Source organism: Pristis pectinata, chromosome 17 (assembly GCF_009764475.1).
Source record: "Pristis pectinata isolate sPriPec2 chromosome 17, sPriPec2.1.pri, whole genome shotgun sequence".
Lineage (NCBI taxonomy): Eukaryota > Metazoa > Chordata > Chondrichthyes > Rhinopristiformes > Pristidae > Pristis > Pristis pectinata.
Window position 1 is genome coordinate 18372259 of NC_067421.1, and position 19652 is coordinate 18391910.

The 19652-nt window shown below is 41.5% G+C and overlaps 1 long non-coding RNA gene across 1 annotated transcript in view; it reads left to right on the plus strand.

Annotated features, from left to right (window-relative positions):
• The window catches only part of LOC127579567 (uncharacterized), a 70023-nt gene extending 59662 nt beyond the window's left edge, over positions 1-10361 (plus strand). The window contains exons 2-3 of the long non-coding RNA XR_007957703.1: positions 9438-9552; positions 10262-10361. This is a non-coding gene — a long non-coding RNA (uncharacterized LOC127579567). The remainder of the gene's footprint in view (positions 1-9437; positions 9553-10261) is intronic.
• The last annotated feature ends 9291 nt before the right edge of the window (positions 10362-19652 follow it).

Consider the following 19652-nt stretch of genomic DNA (forward strand, 5'->3'; position numbering starts at 1 on the left):
TGATATTTTAAGTTGCAGTAAATGGAAATTGGTTTTGCATGTGGCGGATGCTGGGAAAGGTCAGTCCTATCTAACCGAAACTTCCAGATCAAAGCTTTATTCCATGTCTTAACCTTTTTCATACCAGGTGCATCCAGGCTTTCAGTTATTTTACATGGGAATTGATTAGTTTATGTTTTTGGAGCAGGAAAGCAAGATTAAGAACTAACTTCCGAAAGAAGGCAGCTTAAAAGTCATTAGTACTACATCTGTAGTTAGGTTTATACACAGTCACAGTTTATTGACCTTGCAAAGTAATTACCCAAGCTGCTTTATTCGAATTGCAACCAAAGAGAGTTCACTGCAGTTTCATATGACTCTAGCTTGAAACCGTACGAATGTTCCACAGCAGCTGATCAAGGTGTCTAGATTGGAAGATAAGATTGTAAGTAAAAAGACCTACAGTATTTCATTGGGAAGCAATCACGTAAGATTGATCCAATGACCAGAATCCCATCCACTAGATTTCATTATATCATAGGCTACTTTATTATTTTTCTCAGAGAGGAAGAGTAGTATGAATAACATTATCATACATATGCCTTGTCACTGGGTCTGTGATGGAAGATAATATCTTAATATTGCATGATTGATAAAATGGATCTGCGGGGTCTTTTTGCAGAGCAACAGAACACCTTCTACAAGTTATGCTTATAAGCAATTAGCTGTTCCTACTGCAACATATATTCTGGCCAAAGGTGGACTTCTTACCCTTAGTTTACAGGTCACCACCAAACACATTGGTTTATGCAAAAATGAATTAAGCTTCACTAAAACACCAATCCTGCATCATAAGAAATGAAATATGAATTATGTGAGTTTTATAATAGTGTCCCCATAATTAGGATGGATGTCCTGAAACATTAGTTAATGAAAATACAGGTGTCATGTAATATAACGACAGTTGACTACTTTGTCATTCTAAACCAATGGACCTTCTCAATAACCACCAAATGACATGTCCAAGAACATTATAGCACAATACACAGCAAAACAACTACTCTTGTTGAAGGCAAGGTTTTTTCCTTTTAAAAACAAAATGTCACACTATTTAGCGTGTGATTTGTCAGTTTTCCAAATACCATCCTTCAAAAAGATGATAATATTACAGCCAACAGAATCATTATAATATACACTTAAACAGGTCATGAGTTTTAGCAATTTTTCCAAACTTGAACAAACATAATTTCACTAAAGTTACAGAGACCAAAGTAGCTTCCTGCCTGACTGACTGAAATACAGTCTATTTTTTTATTAGGTCATTGCAACTTTATTTTAATCTTCACAATATATATGTGCTAACATGTAGAGAAACACCAAGTGTCACTACACGTGAGATCCAACCTGTCCCCGTGTTGTGAAGGATGACTCTGGCCACATAGACATCCAATGTTTCAATCACTTGGACTTTGCCACACTATCTGTCCTTTGTAGAAAGCTTTTTGCAGAAAAACTCCATTGAGCACAATTTCAGCAGACAGTGGTCAGCACTGAATGTCCTGGAGGTCCTGTGGAAGGAGATGGTGGATCCTGTGGGATAGTTCCCTGAGCAGACTGTCAGTCATTAGGCAGAATGCCTCATGGCTACAACTTGCAAACAAGCACCAAGACCATGCTTGGCTGGCAGTGAGTGGGCCCTTTCCCATCAGATCCTTCATCACAGTTGGGGCCTCAATCCCATTGCGTGCTGTCGTTGAGATGGCTGCAGTGCAGAACAGATGATCATCCACCTCCTGAAGAAGGGTCCTGACCCAAAACGTTGACCGCCTGCTTTTCTCCACAGATGCTGCCTGGCCTGCTGAGTTCCTCCAGCATCATCATGTTTTTTTATCTAGATCCCAGCATCTGCAGTCCTTTGTTTCTCTGTCATCCACCTCCTCATGGACTACACATTTGCCAAGACAGTGCACATGAGTGCACAGCATAAAATTCAAACATTTGAAGATGACACAAAGCTGGGACAAACATTAAATGGTGCAGAGAGTAATGGACACCTAGAGGATGCAGACATCCTCTAGCAGATCTAGAATGAGCAGATGTGATAAATGAAAACTTCTTAAAAGTGCAAAGGCAGGGAGCCAGTCAGTTATGTTGAGCGATTTGTTCTGGTTCTGGCCTCCACACTTTAGAAAAGATGTGAAGGCCCTTGGGGGAATGAAGAAAGATTAATTAGAGTGTTTCCAGGGTTCAGGAATTTGAGGTTAGACTGAAGGAGCTGGAGTTCATTTCAATGGAGCAAAGAAGTTGAGAAGAGTTTAAGGAGGTGTGCAATGTAAATAGACAGAAGTTATTGCCTGTAAAGGGGGTGGAAACAAAATCAAAAGGCATTTGAGCAAAAACAATTTACAATTGGCTCCCTGCCTTTGCACTTTTAAGAAGTTTTCATTTGTCACGTCTGCATCCTCTAAGTGTCCATTACTGTCCGCACCATTTAATGAAGAAACATTAGAGGGGTGGAACTGATGGAATTGCTCTCTGAAGGGCTTGCAGAAGCTCAATGGGCAGCATGGTCTCTGCTGTAACAATGCTGGCTCTATGATTGCATGAAGGCTTTCAGTGCCACAGGGCACTTGTACTGGCTCTGCCACACCACTGGAATTTCTGAGTGACGGGCCTTTTTTGTCAGGTGCACAATCTCCACAGGTATGTGGGTTCGGTTCCATGTTGGACCTGTCTGGTTCTCTGCCCCTGATGACTGCTGCCCGGCTGTGCTTGCAGACCAGTGGAAGTCTGCCCAAAATATTTACCCAATTTCTGACCATTGGTCCGCTCAGCACACTCCCTGTTCAACATGATATTCGGTGCCTCCAAACAATCTCTGGTTACGCTTGCTAGTTACCTCACTGACAACTGTTTGCAGCAGAGATACAACAACATCTCAGATTCTCTGATCAAGCATCACATCAGTCTGACAAAAGCACACACATTGGTTTCTTTCCATATAATAATCAAATGTTATCAAAATGACAAATTTTACACAAGAAAATAGCACAGGTTTTTTTCTCTGTTTTCCTTTGGAAATAGGTTCCAGTTGAAAAGATGCAATGAATCCAAATCATTGCCTGCTGCTAACAGTGAAATGTAACATGCAAAACTCAAGCTTGTGTGTAAACTAAATGGGAAACAGATGTTTTTTTAGATCAGTCCTTTTAAAAGTCTGATTCTGCAGCTGAGGATAGAATTTCACAATGTTTAAGGTTTGTTCTGGTCTCGGGTTAGGAGTGTACAACTTATTACTGACAGCACCAGAATAGATACCTCAGGAAGGGCAGTTAATTATCTCAGCTACAATATTTGTTCACTTTACCCTGCTGATTTGGTTGGCCTGAACACAGGCACCTGTCTTATTAAGCAATTTACTGAAAAAGCAATTTAAGGAGCCTCAATTACCTTCTGTACCATAGTTCATGTCTTTAGATTTGTTAGATAATGTGGTTTACAGTACTTTGAAACTATATATGGTAATTCTACCGTCAAGCTATTCTAAATGAGCTGTTAAAGATCCTAACTGTGTCCATCAGGCACAGAGAGCAATGCACCTCTCTTGCAGTATTGTTTCTTCACAAAAAGAGCCAATGAATGTGACAACTTGAATCCAAAACATTATCTGCTGCCAAGAGTGAAGCATAACACGGAAAGCCCAAGTACAGGCTGTCACTTGGCACAGTTCATGCAAGGATTATATCCTCGCCATTACTGAGATTGTCTCTCTTCTTTCCCCCGCACTTCACCACCCATTGACATAATTACCATGTTGTGGAATTCGTCCTAAACAACTCTGCTTCCCCACCTGCTATTAAGTTCCCCCTTGCAATCCATTTCTATCTTCTAACATCATCTTCTGTCGTGTGTTGCCCACGATTTTCTCTGTTTCAGCTTCTGTAAAGTGCTGAAGAAGGGTCCTGACCCGAAATGTTGACCGCCTGCTTTTCTCCATGGATGCCGCCCGGCCTGCTGAGTTCCTCCGGCATCATCGTGTTTTTCATCTGTAAAGGACAGCATGCAAAAGGCGCTAGTTAAATGCAAATTGTTTTCAGATCTCACAGTCACAATTAGACTTACCCAATTTGCAACGTTACAGTTGGACAGAGGGCAGATAAGACCTTAAAAATAGAAGCAGGAGTAGTCATTGACCCCCCTTGCTACTGCCTCAATACAATCATGGGTGATCCTTTATCTCAACATCACTCTGCAGCACTTAGATTTCTTTAGTTTCTAAAAATCCATCCAGTTTGCTCTGACTGTAAGTCAGCCTTTGCAGCCCTCTTGGGAAGAGAATTCCAGAGATTCAGTGCTGTCTGGATGAAGAAATTGCTCATCAAAGGACAGAAACAAGCCCTTTGGTCCACCGATGCCACGGCAACCTTCAAGCACCCACCTATGCTATTTCTTTACTAATTTCAGGTAACCCTCACCCCTGGTGTTCTTCTCCCACACACACCTCACCCATCCACCTAGTTTTCTTCTCCTTTTGTTCACCTTCCACCCCAGTTCAATCTGCACATACCCGCGCCCTAGCAGGTTCCACCTATCCTGTTCTATTAACCTCAGACCCCACCTGGTTCCACCTACCCATCATCCCCTCCCCATCTGGTTCCACCTCTCAACTATCACCTCTGTTTCCCTCTTACTCCCCTGACCCTCCACACACTGCTATACTCTGGCACTCTTTCCTCTTCCTTCTCAGTTCTGATCCAGATTCTTGACATGAAACGTTGACGTACACCTTTTGCCTATGCTGATGCTGTTTGTCACACTCTCTTCCAGCGTTCCGTTATTTGTTCCTAACAAGAGGGTTTCCAACCACCTTCCTTTGATATCCCTGAGTTTCCCTACCATCGACATCCTATCTGTTCCATAGACACAGAAACTTTGGTGGATCGGTCACATAAATATTGTGGCTGCTAAGTTAATCAGAGGCTGGATATTCTGCAGTGAGTGACTCGCCCTTCGATACCCCAAAGCCTACTTACAAGGTTGTCAGAAACATGATGGAATATTGGCCACTTGCCTGGAGGGATGCAGCTCTAATCACACTTAAGAAGCTTGATATCTTCGAGGACTACCAACCCACTTGATTGACACCACACTCACATTCTATATATTTACTCCCTACACCCATCACAGCACAATAGCCTTGCAGCAGTTTTGCGAAGACTTCTTACTTGTGATCTCCAAAACAAGAACAGGAGGTTCATGGAAACATCAGCAATTGCACAGTGCCTTCCATGTCACACAGCATTCTGACTGGAAGTATATCACTGTTCCTTCAATACTGCTGGGTTTAAATCCTGGAACTACTGATCCAAGAGCATTGTGAAAGTTCACCATATGGATATTGGCAGTCCAAGAATTTGTACAATTAACTTGTCAAAGGATTCAGCAGGATGTAGACCATTTGGATTATATGGGCAGAGAAATGACAGATGGAGCTTAATCAGGTCAAGTGTGAGGTGTTGCACTTTGGAAGGTCAAATGTAAGAGGAAAGTATACAGTAAATGGCAGGATCCTTCAGAGCATTGATATACAGAGAGATCTTGGGGTGCAAGTCCATAGCTCCCTGAAAGTGGCAACACAAGTAGATAGGGTGATAAAGAAGGCGTATGGCTTACGTGCCTTCATCAGTCAGGGTGTTGAGTATAACAGTCGGGGAGTCATGTTACAATTGTATAAAAGTTTGGTTTGTCCACATTTGGAGTATTGTGTGTAGTTCTGGTCACCACATTACAGGAAGGCTGTGGAGACTTTGGAGGGGGTGCAGAAGAGATTCACCAGGATGTTGCCTGGATTAGAAAGTATTAGCTGTGGGGCGAGATTGGACAATAGTGGATTCTTTTCTTTGGCGCATCGGAGGCTGAGGGGAGACCTGATGGAAGTATATAAAATTATGAGAGCCATAGACAGGGTATATAGAGTGTTTTTCCCTGGGTGGAAATGTCAAATATCACAGGGCATCGCTTTAAGGTGAGAGGGGGAAAATTTAAAGGAGATTTACGTGGCAAGTTTTTTACACAGAGAGTTGTAGGTTCCAGGGATGCTTTGCCAGGGGAAATGGGAGGAAGTTGATACAATAGCAACGTTTAAGAGGCATTTAGACAGACATGTGAACAGGCAAGGAACTGGGAGATACTGACAATGTGTAGTCAGATGTGTAGTTTAAATTGGCGTTGTGGTTGGTGCAGACATTGTGAGCCGAAGGGCCTGTTCCTGGCTGTACTGTTCTATGTTCTAAGAGGGCAACTAACCATTACCATCTTAAGGTCAGTTGGGGACCTTTCTAGCTATGTTGTAATCTGTGAATGTATTAAAATATTAATTCATATAAATAGTTCTATTTTTGTTTCAGCAAAATATCAGTTACAGGTTGCATATTTACCATGGACACAAATATGGAGGGAATATCGTGTGGAATTTCAGATGCAAGTGTGGTGTAAAGCAGAAATGCACGTGTGCAACAGATGTATTTGCACTAGGTCCAAACTCCCTATCTTGTATGTTTGTCGACCCCTGCACATCATGGTTGATTATAATGGCTTTGTCCCAAACCAAAGAGCCCTTGGAATTTACTGCTCATTCAAAATTGGTGTGAAATTTCACCGGTCACTTTGGGCACAACAGGAAACAGTCACGTTTCTGATACTTCCCTCTAACTGCTTCCATTGACACTTAACTCTCGAACTTCTCTTCACCTTTCCTCATCCTCTCACTGATGGTCCCTTTTTCCTATCCGTCCCTCCCACCTTCTCAGCAACTTAAAATTAACTTGTTTTTCTCCCTTTCCCAATTCTGACAAAGGGTCTTGGAACTTAAACATGAAATCTCTTTCTCTTTCCGCAGATTCTAGCTGACCTCCTGAGTGTTCCCAACATTTTCTGTTTTTATTTCCAATTTCTAACATTTTTAAAAATTTTCATTCAGGTGTAAAGTACTGTGTTAATCATGTTTGAGTTCCAACCCAGCTTTCACTTGGAACAGCATTGTAAAGAATTGGTTTTAACTGTCAAGCAGGATGCTTGCTCAAGTCAGCTCTGTTCATGCTCTCTGGAGACCATTGGACATTAATTGGCACACAGCAACAGCAGTGAGGTTGTGGTAATACTTGAGATGGTTTGAGGTCTTTTCTTCAGGATGGGTGGAAGGAGTTTTTAAAGCAAAATGTGGAAAGATATCTTGCATTAAACCATGAATAAATGAGGCAATTAGATTGTAAGTACTACTCCTGAAATAAAAATAGAGTCATTGAGCCATACTGCATGGAAAAGGCCCTTCTGCCCAATGAGTTCATGCCAACCATCAAGCACCCATTTACACTAATCCTATAATGATCCCATTTCAGTTCCCTCACATTTCCAAAACTCCCCACAGATTCGACCACTCTCCTACACATCAGGGACAGTTTACAGTGGCCACTTGCCTGTGCAAGGAAACCTGCATGCAAACTCCATCAGGATCAGGACTGACCTGAGTCCCTGGAGCTGTGAGGCAGCAGCTCTACCAGCTGTGCCACTGTCCTCTCAGTAGATCTGTGCAATTTTTGGATACCATGACCCTCCCAGTTACTGACATGGATTTTGTTGGCAATGAGGCTGGGAGAGCTGTTTTAAGTTGGGCTGTGCAGTCTTAATATCACTGAGTACAGTTTTCTTCTGGCAGGTTCGCTGCCAGGAAGCCATGCTGATTGACAGGAGTGGCTCCATGTCACACATGGAAGATTCAGGATGAAGCATCTGGGGAGCCCACGGGTTGGTGGATGGTATGTTGGGATGTGCCTGGCCTTGGGGTTGGGGAATGGCTGGAAATTCCCAGGGGGAGCGCTGATCTCCTGTTCAGATGGGCTGGGGTAATTGAATCCCTGATTCCGAGGAGGTAGTTGTATCCCAGGTGGAGGTGGGACAGAAAGCAGGCAGGGAAGAAGCTGTTTACTGCACTGGGAGCGTGCCCACGAGCAGTACTTAAAGAAAGTCATGTTTTCCACAAAGCCACCCTTGCTTTCCTTTAACAGCTGAGTTTTCTGAAGTTTAGGGTTCAAAATCTAGTTCTACCAGCTCTAACCACTTTAGAGCTCGTGGAAAACAGTTTAAATCTGAAGCACACAACACTATAATATTTAATTAACCACCACCACCCCCACTTCAAATTCTATTCCCTAATTAAAATGGAGACAGGTGAGGTGGGAAATTAGAGTTTAGTTTAGGCTTCCAAAAATGTTCAAGCTTCACTCAAAACAACCTCCCAGCCTTGCTTTCAGGAGGGGGAGTGGGGGGGAGAACTGAAAAAAACACCTTTTATTTATGCATTGAATTCTTAAAGCTGGCAGTCAGGAATATTGTTCAGGATGAGAAACAAAGAGATAAAAGAGGGATCCTTCATGAAAAGAACAGTGATCTTTCTTTTTGTTAAGCCCTTCTGGAACGAACCCTGGTGAAGGGTTAAGTGTTAACCTGTATTTTCTATTTCCAGATGCTAAGTTGTATATTTCTAGCACTTTCTCTTTTGTTTGACATTATTCTCTTTTGAAACATTGATCGTATGAAGAAATCCTTCATATTAAAAGGATTGTACCATTTGACACTCTTCACCTGATTAGATTAATGACTTCCTGTTCCTTTCCTTAGATCCCTGTTAAAAGCTATTAATTTTGGAAGTGATCAAAGACCATTTGGAAGCAGGTTCAAAATAGTAAACGTTTGATAAGTTGGGCGGGAAGCTTCATCTTATTTTGCATTTACCTGGAGACATGCAGTTACAGTGTATTTAATGGCCTAAAAGCTGGGATTGATTCCCAGCTGCGTTTCAACCAGTTGCACGTGTATAATTTATTGCTAGTCAATTATCTTTTTGTTCGTAAAATCAGAAGAAGCTGAAACTATGCAGCAGGTCTGTCAGCATCTGAAGATAGAACACTAATAGGATTATCTCATCTTTTTCCTTGATTGATGTTGGCAGACCTGCTGCGCATTGACAGGGTTTTCTGGTTCAGAATTTAAACATGTGCAGATTCCTTTTGCTCACAGACATTGAAGGGAAACACACAGGGAAAGCGCCTCTGCCATTTTGCACCTTCAGCTGGAATTGTCCGAACCAGCACAGCCGGACGCTGCATCTTGCAAAAACGGAGTTTCCGTAACCTTTTGCACGAGTTTAAAATAATTGCGCTGGAAGCCGAACTTAGCCTTCAACACTGGTCATGAGCCAAAACAAACTAATCACCATGGCCAGGCATCTCTAATTGTTCCAGTTCGCAGAATTACAACCTTAAGCTACATTTTAGACTCAAGGACACCCACAACTAGGAGTGTTTTGAAAGCTTTTCTTTTTTTAAATTTTATTAAGTAACTAACATTTGTTGATCAGTGAAACTAATTACTGTGGTTCTTTGTACTACTCTGTTGTTCAGGTGGCCAAAGTTTTAAGGAATATATCAAGGGACAGTGATGTAGAATGGCGGAGACATTTATGGAGGGAATTCTGAAGTTCAAGATAGAGGCCATTGTCAGCACCGGTGCTTAAAGGTGGGACAATTAAAATCTGAAGTGGATAAAAGTCTGGGTGACAACATACCTCTAACAATTGTCATTAAAAATACAATTATTTCTTTAAAAATTAACAATGATTGAAAGTTTAATGTCGTCTCATTTTTCATCAACTTTGAAATTTTGAATGTTTTAATAGCTTGTAATTTATCAACATTTTATAGTCATTCCCGGCTACAAAAACCTGACTAAATATGATAATCCTACTTAAGTAAAACAGGGTTACTCATTGAAAATGACCTTGGCAGCTCTTCCAGAGATGGATTGGAATGATTCCTCAATTTGTGGTTTATATTCCTTATGCTTATTCACAGTGTGTTTCTTAATTATCCTTACATCCTTAGTGTTCAGCAGTTCTCTGATTTCCTTTTCGTGTTTCAGAATATTATTTCTTTGTAATCAGTGCATTGAGAACCCACTAACAATATAAAATAAGAAAAGAAAATCTGGGAATGCTAGGAAAACACAGAAGCTGGAAGCAATGCATAACAGATTCATTTGGTTTGCCAATATTGTGGGTTTTTTTTCTAAAGCCTGGAATGTCATTGGTTATTTCTCTTTAATTCTTTCTCCAACACAGGCTGTCAGTGTACTCACTTGCTAGTTTCCAACATGAAATGAATGACTCATGGAAACTCTGGAACATGTGGCTTGTGTAGCACATTAATCAAAGTTCTTTTTCCAGCAGGATTCTCCCTTGATTCAGCTAACCACATATGAACAAAGCCAGTTAACTACATTCAAGATCTCGAATAGTTACAAAGCTCTTTGAGTAAGCCTATGGTGAGATTATGACAGGAAAGTTCTTCATTTTGAATAAAAGGTAATTGAATGCCAATATTATATAAGAACACAACATCAATGAATCTTTAAAGCTTATCCTGTTGGGATCTTATCTGTTACAAGATGGAGTTTAAGTTAATTTTAAACATACTTTAACTCTATTACCCAAGATAGAAAACTATCCCTAATATTTTTCAGTTGTTGCAATAAGAAGATAAGGTATACAGGAAGAATTTGATTGTCTAATACTTGGTTTTGTTAGGATTGTAGTACAACTTCAGCCAAAAAGTCATTTTAACCCTTGGAATGTTAGGCAATTTAAGGAAATTTTTGTCTATCTGGGACAACTAGTTTTGTACGGTTTCACTTCATATAACATGTTGCCCATTCCCCATTATTAAGCCTAGCCTACTAAATTAGCAAGAGCATAATCTGGCAGACAACAATTTTAAAAAAAGCAGTGGTCAAAGCAATCGACATCACCACCTCCAGATAGTGAGGTGTGGGTAATAAGTGGCAACTTTGCCACAACCCAAACAAGAAGTAAAACAAGCTATTAAATTAAGCTAAAGCATAATTTTAAATAAGAACTGAATAGTTTTAATCTGCCCATTTCTCCTGCTTTATTTTAACTATTATGTTCTACTCATTATGGCTTTTTAGGTGCAATAGTTACTCCTCACTTTCATCTTCTGTTCTGACGTTCCCTCTATCCATTTTGATACATGAACGGGTTACATTCTAAAATAATTTTTTCCTTGATTTGGATCTCAGTTTAACAGCTATGTTACTAACTTTCTAATCAATCAAACGTCTAGATTCTGCGAATTGATAAGGTCACAGTGCAAGTGTGCAAGATAAGGTAGTTTGCAGCATACAAGATGCCAGTCATTTTCTCTCTCCCTCCCAAAGTTTGATGGAGATAAGTGGGGAAAATCTCCATTGCATTCTCAGCGGGTTGCATTCAATAGGAAACATTAACTAACTTTATTGATGGGAAGAACTTGTCCATATTTCAGCATCAACTAATTTGATTTTTTTTTGGTAACTCCCAGCAACTTATTTTCTGGAATAGCTTCCGAACTGAATCACAATAGGGTGCATTGTAAGCAGGAGCAACAAAGGATCCCATTGCATTTACAATTTGGTACTCGAGTATGGGTCTTGGCTCTGAGATCAGTGAATCACTCCCCAGTTCCTGTTAGTCCAATTAACTATTCAGATTGCTCAGGCTGAATTGCATTCAAAAAATACTTGCTCCTAACTGCCTCTGTTTGTTGTTTGCTGTTAATGTGTACCTTTACTTTGCTTCTCTGTGTTCCCAACCTTGTTACCTTTTGGAGTTTACATTGTGACTAGTAACTAATCTCAGCTGTAAATCATGAAACAATTGATTGCTGTCTAAGTACTGCTTTGCTCACTGTGCTGTATTCTCTGTCTACCTTTCTGGGCATATAATTTGATGCAGTTCTTCCCCCACCTCATTTATTTCATCTGCCTTCTCTCCAAACCCCCAACTTCTAATTTTTGTTGTGTTCTTCTGGGCTAAGTACTTCAGCTGGTGATGTAATGATCTGTACCCTGGGCTTCATGTGCTTGAGTGCTCTGGGTTAACCTGCCCTCTTCAGAGCACCACTTCTGTTGTACTTTTCCTTTCCACTGTTAAAGGTGACTGATGAAATCAAGTGCTCGCTCTTTAGGAGTAAATGTGTTCTGTAAACTTCCTAAGCATGTATTTCTCTCAGCTCTTTCCACAATTTTAAAATATGCCAAAGTGCTTTATACTGTAGTCACTGTTGCATGGGAGGAAGCACACCAGCCTGTCTTACAAGTTGCAAACCAGCAGTCTGATAAAGACAGGGCAGTCTGTTTTAGTGATGTTGGAAAAGGGATAAGTATTGACCAGAGCTCTAAGGCAATGTGTGGTGATCAAAGAAAAAGTCATCAAAGAGCCAAGTGCGTTTGGCTACCATTGTTTACTGTCCTTTGCCTGGTACATCGTTCCTCAGTGGTGCAGACTTGCAAAAACAATGACATGGTCTAGTTTAACCAGGGTTACAAATAGCTACTGGATGCTAAGTTCAAAGCAATTTTCCCAAATACTTACACTTACATAATAGCTAATAAAGTAGTTTTGTAATGCAGTCACAATTGTAACTGTTAAAGTGCAACAGTTGGATTGTACACAGCAAGATCTCAAAAAGAGCAATGTAGCAAAGAGCAGATACCCTGTTGACTGAAGTATGAATGTTGGTCAGTGGGATTCCACTGCTCTTCCTTTAATTAATAGTGTGGGATCCTTTACAATCATCCTGGAAAGCAAATGGGGTCCATCTTAATGTCTTACCCAAAAGATGTTCAGCCATTGGGAGCACTTCTCACAACAGCCTTGATTATGTGCCCATGTCTCTCGAGTGAGGCTTGAACTCATAACCTTCTGCCTTAGTCGCAAATTTACTCCCTTTGAGCTGTGGTTACTGCATATTTTGTTGCATTTATCATAGCTATCACTAACATTTTTTTAATAATGATTTAAGTGTAATATTTTGGGAATCTATTGCACACATGAAATAATATACCAAATAAAAATGTCCTGAAAGAGTGTCCATTACTCTTGTGAGGAGATTATCTTTCATGGAATTTATCCAATGGCATCTTCTGTTCCACAGCTCTCTCCATTCAGATTCAACTGGGCTGCGATTTGCAAGAAAAGTTTCAGTATGTCCTAAACAAAATAAAATGAGAAGGGGAATTTAGGGGAAAATGGATGTAGTGCAAAAAATCAGATTGCTTTATAAATTGTGTGGTAACATGGTTGTAATATAGATGGGACAAAATAATAGAACTGGGTCCTGGTTATTGCTATCCTAAACCTCTTTTGAGACTCCCTGATTACCAAAGTCACTGGGAATGCAGAATAAAAGCACTGCAACAAAACTCAGTGCCAATTGTTGGCAGTTACACGCATACAGATCTGTGTGCATATTACTCTACAGAAGCTAAGGAACACTGAGTTCTACAATATCTCAATTGGACCACATCTGATTCGCTATAGGTTGAGGTTCATCTCTTCATTAACTGCCTCAGGCCATAATGTAATTACCATGTCTTCAACAGCAGGTCCCCAACATCCAATTTAACTTTCAATCAATTTATTTTTTTAGATTAGCTAATTTTTGCAATTTGTTTAAGTGGTTCCAAAAGAACATTTTGACTGGAAGCAGGGACACAGGCTTTTCTGAGTATTTCAGGATTGTTGCAGCCTCTGAATTATGCTCAGTGGACTTGGTGCAATTTCAGCATTCTGAACTAATGTCAATAATGTAGATAAGCATGTGTTCTACAAGTAGATTAAAGGCATTTTTGCTAAGATATGAAGAAATCAAAGAGCCAGAATGTGGTTGGCTTTAATTTCTTTTAAATTATCTGAAACCTAGTTGACGAGCTGTGACTACAGTGGAGAGGCACGGTTCAGGCTAAATGAGTGATAAGGAAAAGTCAGGCAATCAGGGTATTGCATCAAGCTTGGACTTTAAAAGCCTGAAGGTATTATAGGTGGAAGGAGCACAGTGTTGTTCCGTAACTTTGAGGAGTTGAAGGGCTGATTTTCCTGCTCCCTGTTCACATCAACCTGCTCCATTTATAGAGGGCTGACTGAGCTGACCCTCCACACTTGGGAGGTGTCCAAAAAGGTGGAACAGGGTCGAGACTATGAACAGACTTAAGGCATTAATGTAGTTTTTAAATGTGACTCATGATTCAAAAATTGATTCAAGGAATTAGAAAATTGGTAACAGAAAATGTAAAGGCAATTTAAAATGGTGACAAATAATTAAAACTTTAAAATAAAGTAAAAAATAAACACTTATCTTCAGACATCTCCCATGGGGTAGGAGGCTCCATTTAAATGATTGGGTTGGTGACTCTTCTAGTATCCAGACCTGATGTCAACTCAGGTCTCGCTCCTCAGCGCACCAGGTCTCTATGGTGAGCTCAGCGGTGGGCTGAGGAGTTAGATTCACAACCATCTGGCCTCCAGTCATCTCAGATTTTTGCGTTTGGTCAGAGATGCTTGAAAGTCTGAGATGTGCAGAGCCACAGATTGCAGACAACCGGGAGTTCGCTACAGAACTGCCAGCTATAGGTAAGCTCGATCTAGTTCCACATTTCGCATGTTATAATAGCCAGCATTGAAGAACAAAGAAGAATAATTCTATAAAGCTTTAGGACACTTACACGACTTCCAATTGAACAAGAAAATGATTGATTACTTTAAGCTATTTATAATTTTACCTTGCAATTTGAGGGAAGTCTTGCATTCTTACAGCACATCTCACAATTTCATGTCATCCCACAACTCTTTACAGCCGATCAAGTACCCTTATTTGGAGAAGAGTCACTGATGTAATGAGTGTGACATCCAACTTTTACACAGCAAATCTTACAGCATGTAATAAGATGGATGACCCAGTGACTGATCAACTCAGAGGTGAGAGTGTGACTCCTGAACCAAGAATGTCTTTGGTTAGCAGTGATATTTGATAAGCTGCAGTCAATCAAAAAACAGCGGGAATATATCCCAATTGACTTCATATTTATCAGTGCAAAAGCACTGAATTGTCAAATGTGGTTTAAATGCAAGGTATGGGTTCCAATATTATTTGGATTGCTATTGTACACCACAATTGAGTTGAGAACTGAATTGGCTGGTAAAATGTTATTTTAATCAGACTACTGTTTACTTTATCAAAAAACCACACAACTCATTTTAAATGTCATGACTTGTTTCTCATTAATAATTAGTAGAAACATGCATGCAGTTGGACTTGCCTCTGCACATTCTGTTTACTGCTTCTCTTGACATTGCTGTCTGGAGATTCATTCCGTTCAGTCACACTGAATTTCTGTGCCATAGGTCTCTATGACATTATGCCTCTAGGCATCAATTGAATTAAGCAGCCAGCAGAAAGTACAACAGGAGGCCAGTGTCATGTTATAGCATAAGACCAATTTCTGCCCCACTCCATTTAAAAAATGCAACTGTACAGTTGTGATGAATACTCAAAAACATCAAACTAAAGTCAGACTGAAATTCAACCTCAGGCCTTACCTGCCCAATGCAACTCAGCAGCAGAGGACTCAGCGAGTGTCCTGTATGCCCCAAATGGAACGACAGCTCAGTTTATGGTCTGTGGATACCATGGAGAAGATGTACCAGATCTACCAAGCACTAGATCAGCTTTCTGACCATTCAGATTTTTCTCCCAATTGCTTCCTTGATTTGTCATGGTTTTCGATGGTTGGTGACTCTGTTTCCAAGAGAATCAGAATCAGGTTTATTATCATTGACATATGTCGTGAAATTTGTTGTTTTGTGGCAGCAGTACAGTGCAAGACATAAAGACGTAAAAATTACTACGTTTACAAAAATAAATAAAGAATGCAAAAGAAGAATAATGAGGTAGAGTTCATGTGTTCATGGACCGTTCAGAAATCTGATGGCAGAGGGGAAGAAGCTGTTCCTGAAATGTTAAGTGTGGGTCTTCAGGCTCCTGTACCTCGTCCCCAATAGTAGTAACGTGAAGAGGGCATGTCCCAGGTGGTGAGGGCCCTTAATTATGGATGCCGCCTTCTTGAGGCACCGCCTCTTGAAGATGTCCTTGATGGCGGAGAGGGTTGTGTCCATGATGGAGCTGGCTGAGTCTACAACTCTCTGCAGCCTCTTGTGATCCTGCGCGTTGGAGCCTCCATACCAGGCGGTGATGCAACCAGTCAGAATGCTCTCCAATGTACATCTGTAGAAATTTGCAAAGGTGTTTGGTGACGTACCACATCTCCTCAAGCTCCTAATAAAGTAGAGCCACTGGCGTGCCTTCTTCATGGTTGCATCGATGTGTTGGGCTCCAATGCGCAGGATCAAAAGAGGCTGCAGAGGGTTGTCAACTCAGCCAGCTCCATCACAGGCACAACCCTCCCCGCCACTGAGGACATCTTCGAGAGGCGGTGCCTCAAGAAGGTGACATCTATCATTAAGGACACTCATCACCCGGGACATGCCCTCTTCATGTTACTACCATCGGGGAGTAAGTACAGGAGCCTGAAGACCCATGCTTAACATTTCAGAATCAGCTTCTTCCCCTCTGAGATGTTGACGCCCAGGAACTTGAAGGTCCTCACCCTTTCCACCGCTGACCCCCCAGTGAACACTGGTGTGTGTTCTCCCGACTTTCCCTTCCTGAAGAGAGACCTGAAGAGAAACAGAACACTCTACAGAAATTCCTACCCATTTTTTAGACAGTGAGGCAACTGATGACGAGCCCTTCAGTCCATGTTGTTGAGTACCAGAGATCACAATATTTGTGGACATTTTGGAAGCTGGAATTTATCACCAGGAGCCAAAAAGAAACTACCAACAACTCTTCACCATGACAAACATAGAGGGCACAGCACATTGTTATCATTGGCCTAGACAAGTGCCAGTGCAATGGATGAGTTGTGTTAATAAATAGAACTGTGGATTAAATAAGAAACAAGCCTGTCATAGAGTGGTGCAGCAGACGAGTGGACAATTCCGCCCATTGTGACTGTGCTGGATGCCTGGAAGAGTTAGTCAACTAGTGCCATTCCTCTGCTCTTTCCCTGAAGCTCTGCAAATCTGCCCTTTTTCAATACAGTATATACAGTAACCCTGTTGGCAGTTCTGAATGAACCTTCTTCCACCAGCCTTTCAGGCAGTACGTTCCAGATCATAATGATCCCTGGTGAAAAAAGCCCTCATCTTCTACCTATTCTTCTGTTTTGGCAATTATCCTAAAGTTGTGTCTTTTATAATAATACAAAATAACCACAATATAAATCTGTCAATTAAAATGTTCATTTCCTTTGAAGGAGGTGATCTGTGGAACTGAGCACTGGAATTGTTCCAAACTCAATCCAGATTTAATGATGAAAGAAAGGCAAATTAATGCAGAACCTCTACACAGCACTTGGGCAAAATTCAAGCAGGGCTCTTGCACCTCATCGCAGCAGAAATAGGCTTCATACTCTCCCACTGGGCTCACACCAAGCCCTATACATAGATCATTCCCCTTTCCCTCCCACATATTGCCAGGAAGTAAAAAGAAAATATTGACAACTCAAAGCCCTGAGAAATGTAGGGGGAATAAGGTAATGTTAACATGGGACCAGGCATTTACGAGAGCAATGGGTTTGTTGCACTAAAAGGAGTGGCTGGAGACAGAGTGATTGGTGGCAAACACCAGCCCTGAGGAACAGGATTTCATCCTGCAGTCCTTTAGTTGAAAAGCTTCTTTCTTCCACACTGCCTTTTCCTTCAGGCAGAGTAAAATTGCTGATCCCTGACATTTGAAATATTTTTAAAAAATTGAAATCGGAAACAGAACTATAAATGGTCCAGGAGCACAATAGATCAGGGGTAGTTGAGGTGGAACTTGGATTTTTGGAAGAGTACAACAATGACTTTCGCTTTTTGTGATGTAATAATACATTTACAAAATAACTATTCCATAAAAACTGGACGAGAGCTGAGAAATTGTGTGATTAATATGTTTAATCAATTGATTGTGAGAAGTTAAGAAAACTGTTGCCCAGAAATTTAAATCACCTACCCCTTTTTTCAACACTGAGTGATTGAAAATCAATTGAACATGGAATGAATCATGTTTGCAACCAATTCCAAATCAGATCATGCCTATCAGGAAAATAAACCGGGCATTTCCTGTCAGCGGCCATCCTTGTGACCCTGATGTGATTTCCATGTCAGGGGAATTTTGGATGACACCATTCTTCATGCTACACTGCTGTTGGAGTGTTGCAGGTAACTTTGACAACATGGTCTCAATCTCCCAGCCTGTGGCTAGGAGTGCCACAATCCTTGGGCCTTAGCAGCCCTCCTCTGCCTCAATCCTGACCCCTACCCCACTGTCCCTTCCAACCTCCTGAAGTACAGCCCATCTCCCTACCTTGCCCTTCAGTGGGTACTCAGATTCTTCTCCCCCCCCCCCATCCAAATAAATGCCACCCCAATCCCTCATACCTGCTGGCTGATCTCTCCCACTGCTGACCGCCCTCTCCACCCTGAGCTCTCAGCCAGACCATTTGCCAGTGCCTTGCCTTGGGAGAGGAGGATGAGGTGGAGGAGCTTGCAAAGCCCAGCTGGCAGTAAATGTTGGTGCATTGGGACAGAAACAGTGTGGTTGTTACTCCATCATGTTAACCCACTGTCGGATGCACTGGAATTTCTAGACTTGTGGTTCTGATCCTCTCAGACTTCATTTGTGTTTTGTCTCTTTCCATTTTGCAAAAGGAAAGGTTGCCCCAGAGGTGGAAATGAAGATGCAGTTTGACCTTTTTTGAATGGAATGGTTCTGAGAGCAGACTGTGGCCAAGGTTTACTGCCCTGGACTGAATCGACTGGCAGACCTGACTCCGGACAAGTTCCCAGGGTCAGTCTCATTCACACTACCCCCCGGCACGATCGTGCACAAGTGGTGGAGGTAAGCAGGGACCCGGGTCTCGCCGCAGACACTGAAAGGAGTTGTGTAGGTTGTGTCCACGGATGCCTCTTTCAGTGTCACTGAGGATATGGATGGGTGCCCCTCTGAAAATGGCCATAGTTAAATAGTTCCCACTGCTTCCAGCTGTAGGAAAAAAATATGGTGAGTTTCCACCTCACCTTAGAGTTTATTGGAACCGCAGAGGCAACAAAAACATAGAACGTAGAATGGTACAGCAAAGAAACAAGCCCTTCAGCTCACAATATCTGTGCCGACCATGCTAATCTAACTAAACTCATCTGCCTGCATAAGGTCCATATCCCCCTATTCCCTGCCTGTTCATGTGCTTGTCCAAATGCCTCGTAAATGTTACTGGCACATCTGCTTCCACCACCTCCGCTGGCAGTGTTCCAGGCACCTACCACCTGTGTAAAAACTTGCCTCGTAATCTCCTTTAGACTTTCCCTCTCTCACCTTTGCCTTCTGGTGTTTGAGACTTCCACTCTGGTAACTCTCTACCCTATCCCTCTCATAATTTTATATACTTTGATCAAGTTGCCCCTCAGACTCCAACTCTCCAAAGAAAGCAGTCCAAGTTTGTTCAATCTCTCCATCCAAGTTTGTCCAACCTCTCCATATCGCAAATAGTCTCTCATCTAGGCAACGTCCTGGTGAGCATCATCTGCATGCTCTCTAAAGCCCCCACATTCTTCCTGTAATGCAGTAACCAGAACTGCACGCAGTACTCCAAATGTGGCCTAATGAAATTTTTATACAGCT